This window comes from Rhea americana, unplaced genomic scaffold (assembly GCF_003343005.1).
Source record: "Rhea americana isolate MKP2758 unplaced genomic scaffold, rheAme1 scaffold_68, whole genome shotgun sequence".
Lineage (NCBI taxonomy): Eukaryota > Metazoa > Chordata > Aves > Rheiformes > Rheidae > Rhea > Rhea americana.
In genome coordinates, this window is record NW_028186845.1 from 2,808,791 (window position 1) to 2,834,820 (window position 26,030).

A 26,030-nucleotide genomic window follows, 5' to 3' on the forward strand; every position below is an offset into this window, starting at 1 on the left:
GAAAGACAGGTATTCTTATCTTCAAGTTACAGAGCAGAAAACAGACACCAAGATTTACCCAACAGCACCCAGCATATCCACAGCTGAGACCTATTCAGAAAGCAAACTTTTGCTCATCCAGTGCTTCTCTTCCACAACAATTAGAGTTCTTTACAAAGCAGCACGCAAGTTCCTGCCCCATTTTTCAGACAGACACATCAGTGTGGGGACCTGATGCACCTTACAAAACAGGCAGAGGGAACAGCTGGAAAAGGCCGCTAACCTGGCTGCCGACTCAATTGCTTAATCTTTTTACATCAAAAGACAGCTGACRTGATCGCTGCTACTCAAGTTTCAGTGCACATGCTCATAAAATAGGTTAAAACCTGAACTTGCAGCACGTTAGCCGTTCTGTAACAACTTGAATGGGCTGTTATTGCGTGCCCAAGGTAGCACGTGCCCTGAGCACCCAGGCACTGAGCGTGACCCTCTGTAATTTCACACTCTCTCGCGTCCCGTGGTACGTTATTCGTGTGCCCATACCCTAAAGCAGTGACACCAAGAGCTCTGCTTTTAGGCAGTTTTAGTCTGCCACTGCAAAGAACAGACTTAAACATCCTTTTCTCTTCCCACAGAGGCAGAATCTGTTTTTTGCCATATGTTTTTGAAGGCACATTGTAAAGGAAAAAAATCAGAGCAAGAATTATTGATTTTCATGTTTTCTTTCTGACAACAAACAACGCAAACATATGCTCCCATGCCTGGAGGATAAATATTTTCCATGCTAACAGAAGATTATATCCACCTTCAGGCAAAACCAGAAGCTATTAATGCATCTTTTGGATGGCCAAGCAGACAATCAGCAAAAACTCTTTAAGACAAATTTTATTGCACAATACTAGGGCTGTAATTAGACAATTTCTGTAAAAAAAACATGACCACTGTGGGCATCGTAGTGGAGTACTCAATTTCATCGTCTTCCATTCATCTCTTCTGGTGGCTTGTTTTATCTAATTATCAAATGAATTCGCTCACAACACAGCAATAAAATTCAGAGACAAGCTTTACACTAACTATGCATTTGGATCTTAGACCCATCAAGGTATGTTTGGATCTGCAGCTCAGCTTCARTCTGTTAAAGTCAGCAGTTGCCACGCACAAACGCTCAGGAGTAATTTCAAACTCTGAACAAAATCTCCAACGGGTGAGTTTGCTTTAGGTTCGTCACTTAAACAGTGTGTCAGGTAAGTCATGTATCATATACSACTGGACACCGGCACTGATTAAAGAAGGATCTATTTCTTTTCGTTTGGAGTTTCGGTGAAAGAGCTGGGCTTACTGTATTCTAATCAGCTTCTCATTTTTGGAGTTTCTCGCCTGAGCATATAGCTTTAACAAACAAGCATCCGACTTTCTGGAATACTTTATCCACCAGCAGGCCCCCCAGTCACCTTCAGAACMGCAGGACACTGAATTCTCTCTAAAACTATGGTCTCCTTTTTTCCTCTTTAGGACAAAGCTTCAGCCTTCGAGCAATGCCAAGAGTCACAGTATCTGGGACACAGAGTACCCCACGGACTAACCCACTTTTGTTCCGAGTCCTTACCCAGGTTACAGCGGTAACGAATCCATGATAACACTTAAAAAGTGATTTTTTTTTCTTCCTCAGACTAGAGCCTTTCTACTGGCCACTGCACCTCTTATCCTACAGAGACTTCTCTTTCAGCAGGAACACTGATACTATATTCGTAAGTCTTACAACACATTAACCATCCTTTATATTAGAGTTTGGGAAACAACCACCTTTTCCATGGGAATTGATGAAAGTTGCCAAAATAAAAACAGAGGAAAATCAAGTCAGAATCAAGAACCTAAAGGTAGCATTTACTTATGTCACGTCCATCAGTTGCTGACTCCACGTCACTGTACTTGGCTCTGAATTTCTTTCTTGGCTCTGCAGCTTTCCACTACATCCCCTTCTATTTAAACAGTCGTTCTGCCCCAGGATAACGAATCTTCAGCTTTTCCCTGGTCTGATATGTAGCTTATGGCTAATATGTGGGTCTTTGTGGTCAGTGATGATCTGTAAGTGTCTGGTAAAGACAAAATGCTACAAGCGGAACACCCACAGGCAGATAGGATGACGACTGTAACTCACGCTGTTATCAGCCATTAAATCCCACTAAAGCAAACTTTATCCTATAAAGATTTTTAAGTTTTTTCTTGAGACTTACTCCTTTTTTATCTTAAGTAAGTTTGCACTATTGAGAAGACTCAGATGGAATCTAAGGACTGCAAAGTGTTTCTCCTTTCCAAATCTTTCTTCTCTTTTTAGTTACATACTTTTTGTTGTCCAATAAAGTCTTTAAGTAGTTTAGAAGGACTTTGCCAAACCCTAGTTTAGAAGAGCAATAAAAAATAAGAAGTCAAAATTACTTTTATAAAAAAAGATTATTTCCTGCAAGCATAAGGAAAAGACCTTATAATTTTAGGCAGCTGGCATGCTTGCTAATAAGTCCATTTCTATGGAAATGAGTTCATAACTATTAATTTTGCCTGCTCCTGATCTATTCTTGATGAGCCTTTCAAATTTAGAAAAGCGCTTCATGATTCTCTCAATTTGGTAATTACTAACTCCCTTTGATGAATCCAGCCCAATGTTTCAGACATGAGACATTCATTAGACATTTTTCTTTCTGGTGAGAGGAGAAAAAGAAACCAYGGGCTTAGATTTATTTCCTCTCACAAATTCCAGCAAGTAGGCCTTCCTCTTCAAATCACAATTTGCAATGCTAACTGCATATTTTCACGATACTGCCTCTGCTAGGTGCTAGAAGAACCCCAAACTCTGAGATTTTTGCACAGCTTCAAGTGCTCCTAAACACCTTGGGAGCCAATGAGAGCTCCTCCRTTACTGTATTCAGAGGCTTTTTAAAGACTCATGCTGTCACTGAATGCTATCATGTTACTTTGTTACATACATTCTGATTGATTTTTTCCCTTAATCTGCCAGTGTATGCAAAACAACAGGAAGAACATCTATATTTTAAATCTGAATGTAAAAAATCCAGTGTTGGACTTTGTTTCTCTACATTTATTACTTTACGAAGTATTAATATTGAACTGCACAGGCTGTTTTCAGACTTGCAGATTACTGTGAACATCCACCATAGCTCTAATGTTAGAAGTTTTAGTAAGCACTAGAAAATCACTTGGCAATGAAATATTACTGAATTAAATTTATTCTTAGCTTCTGTCTACACAAAACATGGAATTAGTAAATTACGTATTGGAGTGATACACAGTGATTGATGCTATGATGGCAGTGACAGATTAAATAGTTAGGAGTTAACTCAAATAAACAAATGACTATTGTTAGCTATTAAGGTAGATCTCCCTCGCTAACCAAACTGCAGAGCCTCTGCCGTGCATTTGCGGAGAGGATGAAACGTGCAGAATGCCACAGTGAAGGACGACAGCGAAGCCCGCTTTGCMGGCAGTCAGCTGGGGTGGAGGGCTGGCTGGCTCGCACCGCCGGTTCATCGACAATTTACTTGATAAAAGTCAGAACCTCCTATTAGTGCAGTTRGCTATTACAGGAAATCATGAGTTTCATTCATTCACGAAATAACGTTTTCAGTAACTGGCAATCTGTTTATGAGACACACAGCAGTGTAAACAAAACTCCTAAAAAATGGAGCAGACACTAGGTAATYGAAAAATAATAAAATATCTGATGCCGTGTTGCTTGAGAATCTATCTTTTCAAGGCTAATAATGGTCAATTTTTACTCTCCTTGATGAATTTTCACCGAGTTCAATGAGAACATGATTCTATAAGCAAGGTACATTAGTTTATATAATATTTCAGTAATATAGATCTCATTCCTTTGATCTCAAGGGCATTAATTTCATAAGTATAGTTTACTGAAGAGCAAACACAAGAGCAGACTTTTGGAAATGTTCAAAACCCTAATTTCCTGCTGAAGTGAAATGAAGTAGCAGGTGGTTAAGACCTCTTGGGAAAAAGATCCAGATTAAAGGTCCTGCCCCTGAAGAAATTAAGATCCCAGCAGTCAAAGAAGAATGAAATCAGACCCAATAGCTTCTAACAGAGCAGCATCCAGCTCCTGAGCTACAACAATGTGCACATTCTCTGCCCTTAAATTTTGCTAGCTGCTGTTTTCCTGACTGCAGGCATTGGATACAGGAACTAACAGCAGATAAATGCCTTTAAAGCCAGGATGTCTTCTACCAGATACACCATACTCAAGCACATGATCTACTGGAGACCAAGTTATGGGGTGAAACTCTGTACCTTGTGTTACACGTGAAGTCTGACTTGGCGATGACAACAGATGTTAAAATCTACTATCTAACCTCTTCTCTCCCAGCATATATTTTTGTTTCATTACCCTGTAAAGGCACATCAAGACACAAAACTGCACACAAGCTTGGACGCAGCCCAGCCGCGCTGCTCTCCCGGCTAGTTTGCCGAGAAGCGGGCCGTGCCCCAGGGAGCACTGGAGACGAGCCCGGCTGCAGCCCCACATTAACGAGCACCCTGCCGAGAGCTGCAGCGTGGACCAAYGTCCCTGGAAGCGAGGGGAAACCACTTGGATGTCCACTTGGTTTCCACAGGCTTCTGCATCAACTTGAAAGTGTTCAGATGACACAGCACCACTGGCCTCACTGCACAGCCCCACAGATTTTGTTCTGCAAGGGCTGCTGCACGGTCGGGGGCGAGACGTGGGCACGAATGCCTCCGAAGAGCCCTGCTCACCCTTAGTGCTCAGCTCCATGCCCCAGCACGCACAGCGCAGAAATCTAAGGCAGAAGTCCTGCACATTCGATACAGGATGGATGTCAGGTTGTAGGTAAATCTGCAGGGTTATAGAGTTTGCTATGTTTCCCTCTCTGATGCATTTCAAAATCAAAAATTATAATTTGTTCTGTTGGCAAGTAGGGACCTAACTCTAATATCCAGTTTACCTGTACCAACCACAGGCTTTCTCAAACCACTCCTTGGTGCCWGATCTTGGTTTTCTTTCACCTCCCTATGAGTCCCTGCTCTTCACAAACACATGCGCTATGTACATGGATATATAGGATAAAGTCAAACTATTAAACCTATAAAGAATGGATGGATTGACCCAGCAGTTTTTAATAGTCCAATAAAAGCCATATAAAGAAGATGATCTTATTTTTGTTCAAAACACACCATCAAGACCAGATATTATTCATGTTATTTTTGCTTAGCCAACATTTTCCCACAACTGAAAACAATAAATCTAGAAAATGAGCAAACCTTTTAAGCCCTTCAGTTTCTTGCACTGCCAATTCACAACTGTGCTGCTCAYTAACAACTTGCAATAACTTCTGCTTTATTTGATTTTATCAACAYCATCATGACAACCCTGGAGATGACTGAGACAATTGCTTCAATTATTTTATTTGCTTCTATCTTAGTGACAGTGTACACAAATTCTTCTGGTAATAGAGTCCTTAGATACTATTTTAGTTAGCCTTTAACAAAATAGGACTTTTAGGACCAAATTCAATATGGGTGTAATTAGCGCGCTCCATGGGTAACTATGTATCCCTGTGCACTAGGACTCCATTTATTCCTTTGTCTTGACTTTCCTCTTTTGAAACTACCTGCCATCTTTGGGGTTTAAAAGAGCATTTCAGTTGCACTGGAATATTTYTGACTACTATTTAGAACGTCTTTATTGCTGTGCTGTGTATTTCTTAAAATAAAGCTTCTCTGCCAGGAGAAAGCATCTTGCTGGGGAATATAACAAATGCATCCAATAAGAAGTTGGGGCCAGGGCTTAACTGATGTTGGATGCAAATATAGAKGGAGCTATTTTTGTTTTGTTTTGTTTTGTTTTTTAAAAAAAAGATTTTATGATGAAAGATTTATGCTGAATTCTAACCAACTAATAAATATCACAGTCCAAATGATGCTTATAATTCTTCTTTAGCTATTCAGAAATCTTTACATATTTACATGCCATAATCACACGGTATATTTTCACACTGCTGTGCAAGCAGCTGAATTGCACCATAAAGTAGTGATGGATTTTTAAACAAACRATGATTGAAAATTCAAAATAATGAATTCAATGATATAAGAACTTCTTTGCAAGGCAGTAACTTACAGACGAAAAATTCCTCTCTTCAGAGGCTCTCGAAAGACCTTTAGAAGAACAAGAACACAACCTTGAGAGACACTTCATTACCACTGCCTGTGCTGCAGCTCTATCACCCAAGGCAAAGGTACCTTTAGCCATGCTGCACACAAAGTCAGTGTGGCAAACGCTTCACTTAAACTCAAATTAAACAGCATGAATGGCTAGGGTCAGCCAGAGCAGTGGAGACGTCAGTGGTGGAGACAGGGAATACACATCCCCGAAGTTACCTGCTGGAAATCCTTGCTGACACACTGCAAAGTGATGGGATAGACTCTTGGTCTGTCTATAATGCCACCACATGAGAGCCAAAGACATGTGTTGCCTGCAGGTAATTAAGCAGAAGAAAAAAGGCCAATCTCCCATCGAGCTTCTCCTCTATCRCTAGACTAGGTTAGTGGCTACGAGGTCAGCGTAACTGAAGGTGCTTCATTCACAGTCTTGGTCTTCTCTAGCAGACTATGAAATGGAAGGTACGTTCAATAGTTTAATTTTCCTATATACTGCTGAAACCTCTTCCAAATTTATTGTGGGTGTCAGAAAGAGCGAGTCTAAGTGATAGCTCCTGAACTCAGAAGATTATGTAAGGTGCTTGGATCTTGTATTTAAGAGGTTCCCAACTGGAGAAAAGAGCTTGGGAAAGTGACCTGCAGGARTCCTGAGGACTCAAAGCACAATTCCAACAGAAAGGTTCATTGGTATTTTTAACACCTTTTGGTTTCTACATGCCTGTCATTAGCAGTAAGTGATCACGCTCATTTATATACATCAAGCACCTCAGGAAAAAAAAAAGAGAGAGAGAGAGAGAAAAAAGACCTAGGAAAAAGTTACTAGCAACCCAGTTGCAGTTTTTATTTCAGAATCACAATTGAGGCTGACAGCTGGATCTCCCTGGGGAGAAAATTCAACCAGAGGGGATTTAAAGATGCAAACTCCCCACGCACTGGATTTATGAATGAGAGGACGGGAGACAAGCTGCAGACTGTGACACGAACATGCCTAATGTGCTAGAGGATACCCAAGAACAGTGACAAATGGTGCTCTACAYTTGAGGATTTTAAAACCGTAATGCAACACCTTGAACTTAATCCTCTGTTTAATGGGCAGACAGTGAAAACAAGTAAATAACAGAATGCCAAGCAGTTAGCAAGGACAACGGAAAATTAAAAKAACAGGTTGTTTCTCTAGAGCTTGCTACAAGTGCACAGAGCTCATGAGTCCTCTGCATGAACTACTATAATACCACCTGCATGAAATAATTAAAGAACAAATCAAAATAGAAACATGGACAAGAATTATTTTATTCCTCCTACATTCTGTTCAGATTTAAACAAGATCAAGCACCTAATGAATTAGACTCAGCTTTCTTGGAACATAACGTACCTATGATCTGTCTCAGACAGCGAGATTATGTCTAGGGTATCATGYGGCTAATTCACACTTCTGCTAAGAAAAGAATGGTCTTGACAGCAYCCTCAAAGAACTTAGGGCAGGGATCTGTGTAGCACATTAACACAAATGGGACCTTCTCTCCCCTCACTTCCCTGGGACATAAGCTGTGCATAAAATCATTTTATTTTGTAGTCCAATAATTATGAAAGAAATTGAGTTGAGATTTTCCTCTCACTGTTGATACTCACAGACCAGCAAGTAAAAACCTGAAAGTGGAACTGGAACATAGGCATCTGAGTTTTCCCATGTTTTAATTAAAGCACAAGATTAATTCATCCAGTTGACCAATATGGATTGGATCAGGGTCTGCATTTAGAGCATCAACAGAAAAGAGACATCTACAGTACTTTTATGTGCCTTCTCCCTTCATTAGTCAAGATCAGTTTACAGTCTTGATCTCCTCTGATAAAACTAAAAGGGAGAGAGAATAACAAGTAGTTACAATGTAATGTTACTGCATGAAAAGCCTATTTTTGTCCCCCAGATGAATCCAAATTGTTCTAGAACTGCAAGTGACAAAAAGTAGAGGGGTGGATTTAATATTTCTCTTTTTAAAATTATTCCACAATTATTTTCTAATGGCATGAAAGTAAGGTCAACAAAATGGTCACCATACAGCACYGCTAGGTCACCTTCTCAAATGGTAATCATTATTTTGTCACACTTGCAAGACAATGATTTCCCAACACATGATGAATTCAAATTCAGTGACAGCTAATGGGATGCACTACGGACTGTTGAGATATTGCTCAGAGCTAAGGTCGTACCACGAATAAATGAGTATATGGCCATAAGCAAGTAATAAGTGAGGTTAATTCACTTAGGCTCTGAAAAAGAATAATTAAAAATGGAAAGGGGAGAAGTGGTGTTCTATCCCATCTTTCCCCTCCCTTGTTTGTATGATAAAATGTCCCCCCAGGACTTAACTTCAGTGAACTTCCTTGGAAATGAAGGTTTTAACAYACTGAGGACTTCACCATTTCAGCCAAACCTCATTTACATCGGCACAATTCAGCAATAGGCCATGGAGACGGGTGCAGATCTGCCAAGGGAATTGCTGCTTCTCGCAAGAAAAGAGGAGACAAACTCCACAACTGCGCTCTACGTATTTTGGTGCCCTGCTGATGAGGAGCAGAGGAGCACTGTTACAGAGCTTGGTGATGCTGGAGGCTGCCACCAACTTATCCCCATMCTAGGGATAACTTACTGCCTCTGGCCTCAATTCAAACAGCTGAGCACATTTTTCAGTGGGGTCTACAAAAGTCTGCAAGGATCAGAAAAACCTATTTTCTCAAACCGGGGCTGTCTGAGCGGGATATGACCCGAGCAGAACCGTGCTCGGCAGGTAGTAAAGGGAACCAGGCTCTGCTCATGCGCTTCGCACCGAGCCCACCCGTAAGCACCTCTTCCTCTCTGCCCCCGGGGCCGCTGCCAGGGGTCATTGCCTCTTTCTGCAGTTCATCCTCTGCCTGGGGCCTCCTTAAAATCAGACGCTGTGAGGTGATGWAAACACTGGCTGGATGGATGTGACGTTACACTGACTCCCTCATCACCCCCTGTGAGTGTCGCAGGGCTTGCGACTTTTTTGCATTTTCCTCACTACAATTAAAAGCATTACCTAAGCAAAATAGCAGCTGCCATGAAGAACAAAAAGTCACATCAAAGGATTTTGAGGAAAGGATGGCAGTTTCCTGCAATTGCTGCAAATCATGCTAAACTGCGTAAAATATCTGGAGCCCTAACATTAGCGGTTAATGTAAAGAAAAATTTACAAAATCATCCTCTTTACATTCCTCTATTTTCTGAATCTTTTCAGGATTTCATAATTCCTTCCCTCCTCCTGTCCCCCCTCCCAGCTCTCTTCCTCCCCTTACAAGAATATGCTCAGCCCTGGAAAATTTTTAGCTGAAATCTTTAGATTTTGTTGAGTTCTGGCATTCTTCGAGACAGCTGTATTTACACCCATTGCTGGCGGGTAGTCATGCTGGAAGCAATTAGCTTTCATGCTGTTTCAATATCCCCTTTCAAAAACTTTGAGATCCCTCACTGCTATTGATTTAGATTAGGAAGCACTGCAGGGAGGGTTCATCCATATGCTCCGAGTTCCTTTAGCCTAATTCAAATGCAGCAACTTCAGCTCCCCACCTCCCAGTTCATCCCTCCACTGGTACATTCTCAGCACTCTTCCCCCAATGCTCAAAGTCTTTAAAAACCATCACTACAACACTCTAAGACAGCAACTTCCAACGCTGTTGGGTCCACAAAGGGTACAAGCAGCCAGCAGCCATCTCTCATTTATATCTGCAGGTTGCATTTGGGCATCTCCGTCGAGTTTAACAACACTTTCAAGTGCGTCCTTTATATTTACTAGGAGAAAATCTGTCACTAAAAAAAAAAAAAAAAAAAAAGGAAAAAAAAACATGGTATGATAAAACAGTAGCTAAATGTACACTGATTGCAGTAATTGCATCCATTCCTCTGTCGGAAAGTCTTGTATTGTATTTCTAATATGCACTGATAAGTGCATTCACAACATGATTAACTGCCTCGAGACAAGAATGGCTATTATGTTTAACAGACTGATTAGCAAGTGACAGAGCTGCAAACCGTACTCCTAGTAAATTAGCTGCTTTTAAATTACAGCAGCTTTTTTATTGTTCCATTTTTAAAATGCAACGGTTTGTTACACATATGCAACATAATTCCTAACCGACAATAAGTAATAGAAGATACTGAGYTTTTAACTTTTAATCTTCAGATCTCAATTAAAGCATTGCTCATTTTCCTTTTAATTGCAGTGAAATCTGCATCATGCATGGCACTCATTACGCCATCTCCTATCTTAAATGACTCTAAAAAAGTATCCCTAAGCACAGGGACAAGGATTCCAGTCCACCTCTTTAATAAGCCCTGCCTTAATTAAGCTATCTTTTCTGCTGGTCCTACACGCAGTCAGCTAAGACAGGATTTACTGTATTTCTCCCAGCATCTGATTCATTTCTTCTTCTTACTGCTGAGAGTGTCTTCCCCACAGACCATCATGAGCACCAGTAATCCTTGCAGCAAGGCAAGGAGATCTCAAACCCGAACGCAGTTCAAACCTGCCATTGCGTAAGGCTGGCCACTGCCGTAACCAGGGCTGCTCATACCTCAAGTGAAATGAGCTCCTCATTAATTCCCTGTATTTTAAAACAGCAAATGGCAGGATTTAGGCACATAGTTGTGTGTTTCTGAAAATCCTGCTGTCAATTTTGTGTTCTGCTTTCATTGCCTGTTCGTATTTTTATCACTGTAGCATACGAGAGCACTAGTCTTGGATTTGGGCCCTCTATTTCTTACAAACACAAAATATAAAGACAGTCTTGGCCATAGAGAACTTGCAATCCCACAAGATGGAGGGAGACAGAAAAGAGATATAACAATCTGCACCAACTGAAATTCATACAAAAAGCACAAATCCCTCAAGTATGAATTTATCTGGAGACTTTCAAGCTGAATGACATCATGTGCTTCAAGACGGTTTACTTATAACCTAAAGCTCAGTATAGCTTCTAAGGAGATAAAATAAATCAATTTGCTCTATCAGAGAACTTCATCAGATACAATACAGATGGCTCTGCTACCATGGTTAAAAATAACCTATACATTTTGAAATTAGCTCAAGGCATTTATCAAATGAGGAAACTGGTGAAGGAGGATGTTGTCTAGCTTGTACACAGCAGTGGGAATATCTGCCTAGCAATGTGGTGCTTTTATGAATATTATCTCATATGTTCATCATTTTATTTTGGAGAATCAACTGAACCGGGAGAATTCAGTTTCCCAAACCATTTACTTTTGCTAAATAGCAACGATTTGAGATTATTTATTGAATGTAGATAAGAGGGGAAAAATCCAAAGGGCAACTTGATCGTAGAACAGAGTGTGAAATACCTCGGTAACAAAGCTACCATAAAGTAAGCCTAGGGTCCCCGCTGCTGCAGCCCAACACTTCACACTAGATGAAAAAAAGATGATGGGAGTTAAACAGATGTCTCTATATTATTTAATTCTAAATTAGCCCTCAGGGAGACTCCACCATAGAAGAGGCCCTGTAGATCTTGGCATCTTCCTGCATGGTCCTCAAATTGTCCACTTGCGTTTCCCAGCTAATCTGACCAAGAAGATAGAGTACAAAACACCTCACAGCCCTGCAAATAACGCCATTCAAGACTATACTCTGGAGAACAAAATTCATCTGTTTCTCAGCTTTCATCACTCTCCTCCTCACATTCCACCTCCAGAGGGAAAATCAGGTGTTGCTCTTTGCTAAGGTTTTGTTTGCTGAAGGATTTTCAGTAAGACTTTCAAAGGAGCTCTGCCCAGCTCTCGCACTAGAAGGAGAACCACAACAGCCAGGAGTCTCTCAAGAGAAGGGATGCAAAGCAAGCACGAATAGCTCAAAATAGGTATACCCAAAGAGGGAGGGTCGTTCACTGTGCTAGAAGGAAATTCCAGTTACTATGTTACCCCGCAAAAGGAAGAGAGAAAGCTCGTGCTTTTTTTTTTTTTTTTTTTTTTAATACCAGGTATAACAAGCTCCTGGGTCAGCCAGAGCTTCGACATCCACTACCTAGGATTTTTCTTCATAATGAGCTTCCTAAAGAAGACCAAAAGGTTTTAAAACTCAAAGAGCTAGGTTTCATCACAGTAACACTTCAAATACATAACTTATTAAACAGAGAAAACTCAAAGAACCTAGACCACACAGAAGAGAAATAGAAAAAGGCTTGTACCCAACTCTCCCTGAGATCCTGACGTCACTGCAGGCTGGTCTGCACTCTTGGTCCCAGCTTCCCCTGTGACTCTCCGAGCGGTGGCAAACCCTGCAGTCTCCAGGTAGATGCCCCTGCCTGTGCAGCCTGGCTGGCTGCTCCTGCTTTGCAGCACACCTCCGTGCTGGCCACAGGTGACCTGCRTGGGGCTATGAGCCCTACCTACCACCACCACTCCACGCTTTGGAAGGCTTTTTTTGCAGAGCACGTTTGGTGACACTCCATAATGACAACCTCTTGGTTCAGGGTCCAGGTCCTTGTACCATCTCTTTAGGTCAGAATAATGAAGTATGATCTATTAGTTATTTGACCAAAAAGTGCCTAGATTACTGCCTTAAGTAAATGCTCAACGCATCAGTCAGGACCACACAGGACACCAGATTCTCTGAAGTCAGTGTGAGCTTTATGGATGATTCAGTGCGAAAAAGATGAAGATCTGTTTGGACCTAAATGTAACTCCTTTTTCTGAGGAGGACCATAATAAAAAAAAAAATCAAGATATAAATTCTGGCTAGAAGATCAAGTTCAAAGTTTAAAACTTCCTCTTCAAGTTAAATTAAAAAACCACAAGATACCATCAGAATTCATTAGATCTAGACTTTAGACATATTGCTTATTAAAATATATATTAGATGTTTCCTACTACTTCAATTTGTCAGCTGCAGCATGCTCAGATTTTGTTTTCAAGAGGATTACAACAGCACATCTAATTATGTGAATGCTTCTGCAGGTTATAATTGAAAATGAGATCAGTTCATAAACTGCTTTGATAAGAATTCAAACACGTACGAGGGGAGGAACGCGACTTCCATCCCTTCTGGTCTGCTGGCTCCTTGGTGGTGGCCTTGGAAACGCTCCTGCCCTGCTCCGGCTCTCCCAGCGCTCAGCCTCCGGTGACTGCAAATACAAACTGAACTTCTCTTAGCGCAAAGGATGCGATTGACACCGACAACAAAACATATCCAGATCCAAAGGGTTTTCTCCCGCTTGCTGAGGCTGTTCGCGGCACCTGAATCCTGTATTGTGGGGCAAACACAGTATTTGACAAAGATTTGGTCTGAAGGAGTGTTTTTTTGAAAAAAATACGTCTGATTTCAAAAATTACTTCTGAAAGACAAGAAAGCCTTGAGGGTGTCTTCCTCTGTTCATAAGCAGAGTATTGAAGCTGGGCTGCAAGAGAGGAGGAAGCGCTACCACGTTTCTCGCAACGTGGTGTTGAACAGCGTTCTCAGGTTTCTGCGTTATAGTTGTTTTTAAATTGCTTTTAATACAGGAACATCAGGTTAATGAGTTTTATCCACTCTGACTGGAGGCACTGAAGCAGACGGTCCCTGAGTGCAAGTCTGTTTGTTTTCAAGAACAAAATAACTGCAAACATATTTATTTGGGGGTGAAGCAATGACATCTGCAGCCTAGGATTGTGGAACGACAACCTCAATCCTCCCACTGCTCCTCGCCTGGGCTCCAGGCGAGCCGAGCCGGCCGTAGGAGGAAGGTGCGGATTAATGACTTCCACAGCAAGACACGTATTTCTGCACATCATTTTGAGCAGAGGCAATGCACAAATCCAGAAAAACCTTTAAAACTGTATCTGGGAGCAGTCTATATAACATTTTATTAGAACACTCATCTTTTCATCAAAATATCTTAATACCTGGCTTCTCTACCAGGTGCAAGTGATTGCAGGAGTTGTTACTTTAAATTAAGTTAGAATAATTTCTAATTTGAGGTAGTTGACTCATGACTATTCCAAGGAGACCTACAAAGCAGAAGAAACAAGATAAAGGCTCTCGTTTGCTCTGTCACTGTACACGAAATCACATCAGTTTTCAGGTCCCTTGCATCCGCTCTGTACGAGCGCCCTGCACGTGGCTCGTGGTGCTGAGAACAAGGAGATCTCCACGGAACCCACCTCAGGTGGCAGCTGCGTTTGCTTGGAGTCCTCCCTCACCGGCTTTTTTGCCTCCTAGTGTTTTTGCTCATCTATCACCTTCTAAACAACACGATGCATCGCGAGCTGCAGCCGAAGTGCCACGGGGTGGCATCCCTTCGGGAGCATGTGAGCCCCCGAGGGGCTCGCTCTGCTCCCAGCGCCCCTGGCCCCGCTCCAGGCGGTGATGGATCCCCGACACCCACATCCTCTCTGCACTGCACAAGGAACAAGCCCTCGGGAAAGTCCTGCCTTGCACGTGTGCCCCATTGCAATAAGCTGCGTAAATAATTTCTCCCGCTCTGTCCTCTCCTTTCAGAAAAAGCCAAGGGCTCGCTGTCCTGCACACATGACGTGACCTAGCTGGGACACGAGAGCCCCTGCAGCACCGGCCCACCGGCGAAGGGGGCATCACAGGTAAAAGGTAAATAATCCACCTCCGCGACAGCACGTTTTTTCCCCTCCATTTCAAGTCATATTTACAAAGCATCGAAAACCCCATTAGGAAGCTACTTCCAGTAATGAAAGAATCATGATAGGAGAAAGCCAGAAGAAGATCAATCACGCAAATGTCTAGCGAATAACCCAGCAGGCCACAATGTTTCTTTGGAGATCTGCAAACAGCCAAGAGATGACAATACTCTAATTAAAACAGCGTGCTGCAAAATGTATCCAAAAGGCTTTCCTTACCATCCAGCTCCTGCTCAGAGAGTAGGCTCTGAAGAGAACATCAAGTTGCACTGGGAGTTGTTTCCGAAAAGAAAATACAGATAATGAGGCATCCCTAAAACTCTCCTGTTTTTTTCTTTTAATTTTAAATTGAGAGAACCATGTGAATAAAAGGGATGGTGTCTGAGGCAAGAGGACAGATGGTTCTGCTCCCAGAGCAGTGCACAAAAACAGGCTTATTAGAAGTCTTTTATTTTACTTATTTTTTTCTATTTACTCTTCTTTCTCTCTTTAGTCATCTATTCATCTATCCCTCAGAGTATTGAAAATTCAAGTCCTTGTTCTTCTCATTCACATTCAAATTCAAACACATACAAATGCACAGCACAGCCTTCAGTGCAGAAGTTTGAAGAGTTTTGTTGGGGATTTCGGGTCTTTTTTCCCTTTTTCTTTCTTTTTTTCTTTCTTTTTTTTTTTTTTTAACTKTATGACAAGCCAATTACAGAGGCTGAATCAGTACCTTCTAGATGAATACATAGGAAATGAGAGGAACGTGGCAACGGTGACACATTTCCAGCCTGAACTCCCTGGAACATGTGGTATATGCTATTATTTTATGTATAATGAGTAACTTGTAATGTGTTTATCTCATCAAGAAAACCAGTTTTCCCCTCGCTTTTGGATTCTCTGGATGCTTAACGAAGCGCTTTCGCCTGTGATGAAGGCAAATGCATAAACAATCTCTTCAAAACGATTCCTGTGCTTTGGTCACGGTCTCTATAGTTGCACTCGCGTCCTTAGCTGCCAGGGAAAACAGCCAGACGAGGCCACCTGCCTCCAAGGCCGGTGGATGCAGGAGCCGCTCCGCAAAGCGCGTAGGGCCCAGCGCTGGTTTCAGGCTTCAAAACGCGCCCGGAGTCGCTTCCCGCGTGCCGGGCCCTGCAGCGCGCTTCGGCGCCCGCGTCCCAGCCCGCGAGGGAAAGAGCCGGCTCGGCCGCGCGGAGCACGGCGTCAGGCTCTGCACGGGCCGGGAACAAACTGCCCCGTGCCTGACTGACGTGGAAGCTCCCCTTAACCCGCCGGGATCATTGCTCCAGTCTCGAACAGCTGAGCGGCTGCTACCCACTGCACTATCAGTGCTAAAGTCAGCACCCCAAAATGATACTTTCCCCCCCATGTATAACAATTTCTACTGTTACATCTCATACTGTTACTTAACCTTGGGAAAAAAAAATCATACACTTTGCAATTGAAAAAAAAAAAAAAGATTTAAAGCTAACAGTTCTTACAGTCGCCACAAAAAAATTTATGGAAAATGCATTTAATTATAACAATTAGGAAAATGTTTTGTTATATTTAAAAGGACAATTACCTTTCAGTATTTTAACAAATTCATGAATTAAAATTTTAGGGCAGCTTTGCCAGAGTAAATTTATTCACATATATTACAAATAACACACACATGGTATTTTTAAACTAATCATGTCTTCTATCTGCATCTTTAACTAAATTGTAATAATTTTAATATAGGGGAAAACAGTACTCACACACATTCGTTTTAGTGCATTTATTTACTGTGGCCACCCCACGGGCCACAGGCAGCCAGGACTGAAGCATGTCGCTCTAGATCTGAATGCAGAAGCTTCCCTTGCTTGAACAAGACTGTTCTTCAATAAACAAGGAYGCAGCACGCTAGAAATCACTAGCTAAGGTCTAGTTTTTACTACATCGGTACCTGTACCACACAGGCCGAACATATGCAGAGCTGAACAAAATGCACGTAGAGCAAATCATTCTCTGTGCTAAAAAGTACGGCTGCAGCAACACATTTTGCTGGTGCCTGTATTTCACTCAGTTGTTGCAGTGAAGGAAAATAAAACCAATGAAAAAGTCCATTCTTTTTTTTAAAAGACTGCCAACATTTTTCAAATCATTTTTATCTCTCAGTTTGAATTCTTTATGTCTCAAAATGGCTTTTAATTCTAAACTTAAAAATTGGAAACTTTGTATTTTAATTCSAAAAAAATGTTTTGAGCCACCAGAAATAACCATGTGATTTGAAACAAAAGAAAACAAAAGCCTATTTGGGCCTCGACTTCTTCAAAACTGACTTCACTTCCTGCCCACTTATCACCATTTCTAATAAGGGGTTTGGAACTGCTGCCAGCAAACCAAGAAAGCAGTTAGCACGCGGCCGGAGGAGGCCCGCAGGAGCCCTCCTACGTACGGGGCAGCTTCTCGCGGTGCCGCCGCCCTGGCGCTTCCACGCGCGGCACCGCCACGCAACCCGCGCCAGAGCGGCGGCGGCGGCGGCGAAGCCCTTCCAGGAGGCTTCGACCCGGAGCCCCGGAGAGCAGCGGCGCCGGTCGTGGGCTGCCGCGGCCCGGCGGCTCCCGCGCGCAGCCATCCACTCCAGCAGTCGCTCGCTCTAGCCCGCGCGCCCCCGTCTCAAAGCTCTCAGGAGGGTTGCAGGCACCCCCGGTACCGCGTGAAGCAAAGGGGACRCGCAGAGCGGGGAGCACAGCGCTGAGAAAACTCACGGTACGGCACCCGCCCGCAAACCCACCGACAGAAATCATCTGCAAAAGCTATAGGGCAGATCATTTCAAATGTCGTATAATGGGGTCAAATCGCAAAAAAAAGCCACGTGGACAATTCAAAAAAAGCAGAAGCAAAATGAATCTTTGGCTACGAACTGTACATCCAGCTCAGGAAATTCTGTTAAATAACCCACTGTTATGTTTTGGTTTGTCACCTGTTACGAAACAAAACAGAATGAACATCTCTGCTGAAGAACAGATGTATGCTATCTAGGGTTCCATTCAGCAATGATTTTATATGGCTTGCAGGTGTAGGTCACTGGTGAAATATAGACCATGATCCCTGTTGTTTGAAAAACAGATCTCTATAAATAGTCTTATAGAACAGGAACAGTCTAGAAAATTGCCGCACTCATAAAATAAAATAAAATAAAAAAGGGGGGCCCATGCCTGTTACTCTGTTAAAATAAAGATGTTTCTGAGGGTTGTAAAGGGATACAAATTGCAACTGGAAGAAAATCTGAACCATAAGGACATTTAATACATAATTATTTAAGCAGAAGACCCTTAAAGAGTTGCATAAACAGGCTCAATTTATAAACTCCGCTTCAAAATCTAGTAAGTTCAGTTTCTGGAAAAAATAATACTGGTCTTAGACTTGCAATGTATTTTAGCATACTTGCTTCTTCCTACCCATAAATTAGAGGAGGTGAAATCAGGAGGAAATGCAAACATCAGCCAGGGCAAAGAATCATGAAGAAGCACCTGAAGAGATTATATATCTAGGCAGTAAATAACTATCCACTTGGAAAAATAAAAATAAAGTGATACATTTCAGGAGAATCTGTGGAAAACATGTTACAATGCTGTCAAGAGGTTTGAGGAGTGGCAGAACTGATGAAGCTGAATTTCAGACTTGTATTTTAAAAAGTGTAAGATCCAGCTGAGACATTTCCTGACCTTGGCTTTCATAATAGTGCTCTCCTTGGTGGCTTCTCCCGCACGGAGACGATGCTGTGGCTTTTCTGCCAGAAGGAGCCCTAACACAAATCCTCTTCTCTATCTAGCAATTTTTATTTCATGAAACTTACTGCCATATGGTATCTTTGAAAATCCCACTCCTGTCAACTTTGTTTAAAAACAGGGCGCACACCTCTCCACCTCGTTTCCTTAGGAAGCAAGCTAAAACCAAACCAACAGATGTAGATGATAGGAAAGATGAAACATGGTTTTCCAGCAGACTATGCCTACAAAAAAGTTGATGAAAGGTTTGCCCTACAAACAGGAAATGTTTGACAGTGCTGAACTGCAGCAATCTCTCTCCGGACAGGACTCAAGGGAGTATCACATCCCCTTGCAGCCCTGGGCCTACTGGCCACACTAGGCAAACTGCTGATACAGGCGAGGCAGTCCAGAAAAAGAAGTTAACTACTGCAGGGACCTACATGGAAATAGAATTAAAGAATGGTGTACAGGCAGACATTGAGGCAGGAATTTATCCGTACTCGATGTGTATAAACAAAAAGAGAAATGACTTGGTGTTAGACTGCAGAATTTGCACAAGATTGCAAGAGGAACTGCACCATTCCAGAGCCGAGGGAAGGCGGCGCAGCGTTGCCATCCTTACCAGATAGTCACGCGGATGGCCAACAAATAAACACCCGTGCAGTTCTCAGGAGGTGCAAGAGCTGCGGAATCTGGCCCCCTATGACGTGCTTAAAATCACACAGGAACTGTGGCAGAGCAAGAGCTACCTTCAAATATTGTTTTAACCTTTCTTCACCAGGACCATAAGAACTCCTGAATGTCATCTCCCAAAGCATGCACACGATGCCATGCAGAAAGCTGCCCACTCTGGCCTACTCCCTCCGTACTCAGGATGATGCATATGGTCTCTGTGGGTTAGTGTTAAGTCTCTTCTGTTGCAAGTGCAGCTTCACAGTAAAAAGAAAGTCTGAAGCCCATGTCAGTACATCTGCAGTCTGGCACCATTACGCCTTGTGGCTGCCAATTTGAGATTTTCATGGATGATACTGTTCAGCAACACCAGTGACCATCTGTTTCTTCCTCCTCCTCCTTTTCCTTCTCCTTTGCTTCCACTTAACTCACTCTTAAATGACCGAGATATCCTGGAAACAAAGGCAGATAGAAATCTGCAGTGGATTGTACAACATCTGCTGATTTAATTCCCAGGAATGTAAGGGAAGAAAATTGCAATGGGACTTTGAGTGAGGGTGTAATGCAGAGGGTTAATGGAGAAAAAGGAGCAGAGTGAAGTTAAAGTCATGGCAGTCGTGTGATTTGACAGACTGTTTCCCTGGGTGGCAGGTGGAAGAGCAAGGCCCCATAGAGGGTGTGTCAGAAGCAGGAATGATGTGACCGCGGAGTGTGTAACCAAAAATAAAGGCAAGCCGAACCCTGCTTATCTCTGCAGCCACCCGCTACGCAGGGAGGTGAACAGCAATGGAGATTAGTAGCTCCACTCAAGTGCAGTGTCTCACTGCTTTATGCATTCAGTGCTTTAAAACAAGTGATCATTTTGATGCTTTGGATTTAAATGCTTCCAGTCTACCTCTTCCCATGACAATGTACCAAAAAAGTGGAAACTTTCCTTCTATGGCTTTAGATTAACCAAGGAATGCCCTCACCTCCTAATACAAAATCAAATATAGGCTTTGCCTTAGGAAGAATACTGACATGTGATTTGACTTTATCAGGTGACTTCTGATTAAGGGAGATATTAAACAACAAGATCTTGCTCAGCATCCCAATGGTCACTGAAGGCCAAAGAACTGCACAAACAACCATTATTCAGGTGTTAGACCTAAGTGAGATAGTGAAGAGGAAACAAAAAAAAAAGAACAAAACAAAACAAAAAGATGGCGACGCTTCCATTTTTCCATTTGCTAAACTGCTCCTTCCTGGAGGCACTGAATGCATCACCGCCCCATCCCAACTCATTTCAGCATCTCAAAATGGATTAAGAAACAGGCAGCGCTGCACAGAGGAATTAATACAGATTTTTCCTTTACCTTCAGCCTGTCCTCCGCAAAGCCTGCCAGCAACACACTACTGTGCCAGTTAGTGATTAGGAGAGAGATTTTGGAAACATAAAAAAAAACATGCCGAGTAAAACCAAAGGCACGTCCCTCTCCTCACTGGGACCCCAACAGTCCCTGGGGGCGGATGCCGCAGGGGCAGCAAGGTGTGCCCAAGCCCTTTGCCGGCTGGCAGCAGCCTATGGCAAAAGTCTGCGACTTTCCAAACAAAGTGCTGCCGGCATTTAAAATCAGCAAATGGATTTTCCTTCTGTGAATAATTCATTTTCTTTCACAACCCCTGTAAACTTTTATCACCTACAACATCCTAGGGCAATGACTTCCACAGGCTTTGAAGTCTGTGAAGGAGCATCTCCTTTCATTTTGAACTGGCCAGCTGCTGGTCTCTTCACCTGAAGCCACCAATTCTTTTTTTGGAAGAGACAGTACTTTCCCTTCTCACTTGATACGATGTTAAACTCTTCAGACCTGACCCATCCACACAGAGGTAGGCATGCTTTGTGCCAGTGGATATATTCCCTTTTCTGTAGAAGAACACAGATGTTGCATTCCTAGATGCTAATTTAAATCTTTTTTTCTTAATTAAAATTACCTTCTGCATCATTAGTTTCATAACTGTCTACTATATTTAAGGTAATGTAGTTCATTGAAATTCCGTTGAAGAAAGTAGGTAAATAGCTTTAAGTAATAAATATTACAATGACATCCATTAAAATCAATTGAAATTATGTTATTTTGAAATAAAATGGTTAAAATAATGACTTCCTTCAAATTCAGAAAGCAGTCTGAGATTGCTTCTCTCTGTTTCTGCAAAGGAATATTATTGTGTTATCTTCTGATGCAGAAGCATTTCAAGCAGTCATCCTGACAGTTTCAGGAGACGCAGCTAATGCCAGTGGGCCTCACATAAGGACGGAGAACTAAAAGGCTCTTGCATTCAAAGTCTTGCTTTGACTTTGCTCACCAAGATCCTAATCTACATGTGCAATTGAGTCCACCAGCCAGCTTTTCAAATAGCCAGGTCTGCACCGACCTCAGTGAGGACCTATAGCAATACTTCTCTGGTGCCACCCTTATCTCCTACAAAAAAAGATTCTCTACCTGCCTGAAGGGTCTTTAATTTTTGCAATTGCAAAGATGACCTCCCAAGTTTCAAAGCAAGGCTAATACAGTGCTGACAAACAGCAACACATCTTGCAAAGATCTGGAGAATCCAAAAAAGGAAAGATTTTTGTTTCTAAAATAAGCTAATATTCTTAAAAAGAGGCATATACCTCCAGTCCCAAACTGCAGCAGTGAAAACCTGGAGTAGCAAGGACTGCCAAGTATTATGCAACCTGTAAGCATGGCATGACTGAGTAAGCCTTCAATCAAGCATTCACAAGGGAATTCTAGTGCTCAGTGCAATGTAGTTTTAGAAGGAAATGGATGTTCTGTTGTGATATAACATAAATGAATATAAATGAATTAAACCTCTTTAACAGCTTCTCAACAATAACGCATATTAAATGCTTGGAAAAATTTCTCCAGGCAGCCGTGATTAAATAAATGTAAAATGCTTTCATATTAAAAGGGCATGATCCTGTGTCAGAAAGGAAAGGTTTTCTGCTTCCTTTTAATTCTAGTTTCAAAGCACGTACCTTCAGCACAGTAACATACTCACAACAGGTCAGATTCAGCATCCAGTCTCCAACAGAGAAGCATAAAGAGCAACACAAAGTTCCTCAACAGTGAAATCAAAGCAGCACTAGTTGCCTCCATGCAGGGGAAGAGAGGCGCTATCAACTAGCACAGCTCCCAAGGTAGACAGGACTCGACGGGATGATGACATGGAGACAGGAGCTCTTAAAAGAGCCAAATCCATAAATTCCTTATGTTGGTCAGTCGCTATTACAGCTGCATCCCTGGTGACTGGAGATAATATTCTTCCTTCACCCCAGCACGAACAGCTGCCTGAACCCAGCTGCAACGGTCAGGTGCAAGGGGAGGCGAAGATGCGTCATGTACATCAGTGCTTTAGCTGCAGAGGTCTCTATGTTAATGATTGGTTTAACAGTTATTTATGCACAATCTCCCAAATATTCTCTGCAGAAACAATAGAGCAAACTAGACACAGACTTTCAACTGACCTGTCTCCCTGCCTCCCACATCCATATGAATGTAACAAGTTTGCACACCAAGTCATAGGCAACCGACCCATGCCTTCAAGCCAGTTAAAACACAACGCAGCTGCCTGGTTTCCTGCTGGCATGCAAAAAAATTCTTCTACTGAGAAGCAGCACATCACAGAAACCTCACCTTGTCTGAAGCTCCCTTACCAAGCTGGCAGTCAGGAACGATGTTGTCAGGAGGTTCATGAGAGGTTGGCAGCTCTTCAGTCAAAGCATGGCCTGTTTAGTGGGCATATAAAACTTAAACCTTCCTATTGGCTTTGTTCAAAGGTGAAACACAAAGCAGACACTGGGATGCCACTTAGAGAGAGAACCAAATTCAGACCGGGAGAACCAGGCTTTCCTGCCTGTCCAGTCTGTCAAAGCTTTGGTCTGTGCTGGATTTTTTTTTTAAAAAAAGCAACAACAAAGCCTCAATTTTTCTGCATAGCCTTCTGAAAAGTTCATGTTGTGATTACTACAATTCAGCCCCTGCTGGTGTTCCTCAGCGGCAAGTTGACATTTCTGTCTTCCTAGCAAACTCTATACCATCTCTTCCCATTTGCCTACTTTGTCTCCTTGTTGTTTTCTGCCTCGCATCATGTTCATGAAAGCCTGGTAGTATGGAAAATATTTTTTTTTTTTCTGCATCATGTCATTTATAATCCCTTCCTCTACAAGGTTTTGAAAACACTGTCTACTATAAATAATACTAACAATTCAAATTTGTTTTTACCAGCATAGTTTTTTCCATCCTTTGTGACTTCTTTTTATCTATTCTTTTCACTTGTCCTTCTAACTTTCAATTTTATCTATTCTTAGCTGTAATATGGTTTTAAGAAAAACATTGAATATTCTTTTAGATGAACCCAATCATCTCTGAGTCACCTCTAGAAATAGTAATTATCTCATGTTCTACACACACAAACATGCAAACGCTTCTTGTCCCCAGGTGCCTGACAGCATTTCAGTGGTTGTTGGGTCATGATTCTGGCTCCAGTAAAAATAGAACAAATTCTTGCTACAGTTGATTTTATATAAAGTATCTTCATAATCTCAAAAATAATCCCATTCCACAACTACAGTAAAGAAATCTGATTACCACACACTTAAATTAAACAGTCAGCGGAGTCTGCTACTTGGAAACAAGTGGAAGAAGTTTTACCAAAAGCTGATAATGGTCAGGTCGCCTGAGTGGGAGCTGTAAATGAGACTTATTAAAACCAGAGATTCAGGGAATGGAGGCTTACAGAAAGATTAGAAACCATTTTAACTGCAGAGCTCTAAGTTTTGATTGGCAGATGTCACAAATTGTCAAGGACTGATATCACTGCAAACATCCTCAAGCTGTCCTTCCGGATAACATTAGACCACAAGAGCTTTACCTTCACTCTGCTCCAAGCAACAGTGATAATCTCAACATCGAGAACAGGGATTTCCCCAACAGCTCTTTTCTGGCATGAAAGGGAAAACTTCTCTCCATCTTTTAGGACAGTCAAGAAAATCAGCTTTCTTGTTCCCCTTGGGATAGGGCAGAACAAACTGGCAGAGTCAAAGACTCAAGCAAGGTGAATGGTCTCCTTTCCCTCGGCCTCACCGTCAGGGCGTGCTGAGCCCTAATCGACTGACGCGGAGGACTACCATGCTGCCGGCTGAAAAACCAGCAGGACCTCGTGGGCTTCTCTGCCTCCCTGAATGCTCACTTTCATGCTGGATCAGCGCTGCATGGGGCCTTCTCCAGTGCCTCTGCCTTTCTCAGGTTTTTGGCCTGTATAAATATATTTAATCCTAAACATACACAATTTTTTTAAAACAAATCTGTTTGCTTTTTTGTCACTCCCATACCAAGAAAATCAGCCAGCTCCGAGCACAGCGCCGCCAGTCGCAAGCTGCTGTTCACTTCACTTCATCAAGAAAACCAGAAGGCTGAATCTCCAAGAAAAACTAAATTTAAAAAATAAGCCAAAGTAAAAACAGTGTAATAACCCTGAGGCAGTTCTCACTTCTATGATCCCTCCTCCATCCTCATTACTAAACTGCTTTCGCCTGCATCTGCTGCCACTTGTCTCAGGTTTCGAATGAAAAACACTTATAAGGCCTCCTCCCCTCTCAGGAAAGCATAAGGACAGAGCTGGACTCTTCACAGATTCAATTCCACCACCCCTGAGTGCCAGGGAAATAAATATATGGTAACTCAGAGGCCTGGGACATAAATTCTGGCTTGGATTAGAACCCTGGGGGTAGTAAAGTGCTCTGCCCATTAAAACATAAATTACCATCAGGGTATAGCTGATGAGAGGCTGGGGCTAATAGGAAGTGGTACTATATCAGAATTATAGGCATGCTCTTTGCAGTCTGACTGTGGGAATTTACTCTCCTCCCTAGCGTGCCTTGAGATGGCAGAAGAAAATTAAGGTAGGGTGGTTTGCATGGGAGTTCACACGTAAATTGTTATCATCCCCAAATACATCCATATCAATAATGTATCTTCTTAATCCCATCAGCTATGATTCTGCAACACCTATCATCCCCAAACTCCCACTCTTTAGGAAAAGGAAGGAATTTAATGTCATAATCACACTGTGAATTATCTAGCAATAGCATGCTGAGGTACCGTGATGGAAGACAGATGGACATTTCCCAGCATCAAGAAATGGCATAGCCCAAAGCAGCAAATCTGGGAACAAAACACAGACATGACATAAAGGTCATGTCCAGGACCAGTAATGAACAAGAGCTTTAGAAAGGAGGCCTACTCTCCTACCAGCTCACTGGGGCAGAGCACAGAGGCAATTCCTCCTGTGGGGCTAGCTCTCACATCCTCACACTCAACCTCAGTGTACAGGTTGGCTCCTCCACTGCCTCTCGTAAGTGTTGACAGTTATATCAGTCTATAGGGAAGCATAGCCCAGAACTCATCACCAAATCTGGGCTTTCAAAATCACTCAATGTAGTGGTTACGAATTTCCTTTCAAAAATCTGAACCTGTAACATAACAGCTTTGAGTTTCCTCGGAAAACGAGGTCCCATGGAGCATGCAGAAACCCCTCAAAGACTCAGTGCCCAACAGCTTCCATACAGAAAACTACGCCGCCGCTGGGAGCAGATCCTTTTCCCCTCCACCATTACGTCCTATATTAGGTCCTATCTAGAAAAAGATGTGATCAGGATGAGACACCAGCTGCAACTCTCGCGCTGCAAGTTTCACTATTGTAAAGCAAGGTGTTCACATACACCTGAAAAG

General features: G+C 42.3%; 1 protein-coding gene across 2 annotated transcripts in view; it reads right to left on the reverse strand.

Moving 5' to 3' along the window:
* Window positions 1–26,030, reverse strand: part of TMEM132B (transmembrane protein 132B) — a 255,118-nt gene that overhangs the window by 80,377 nt on the left and 148,711 nt on the right. The gene's annotated exons all lie outside the window — the stretch shown is intronic.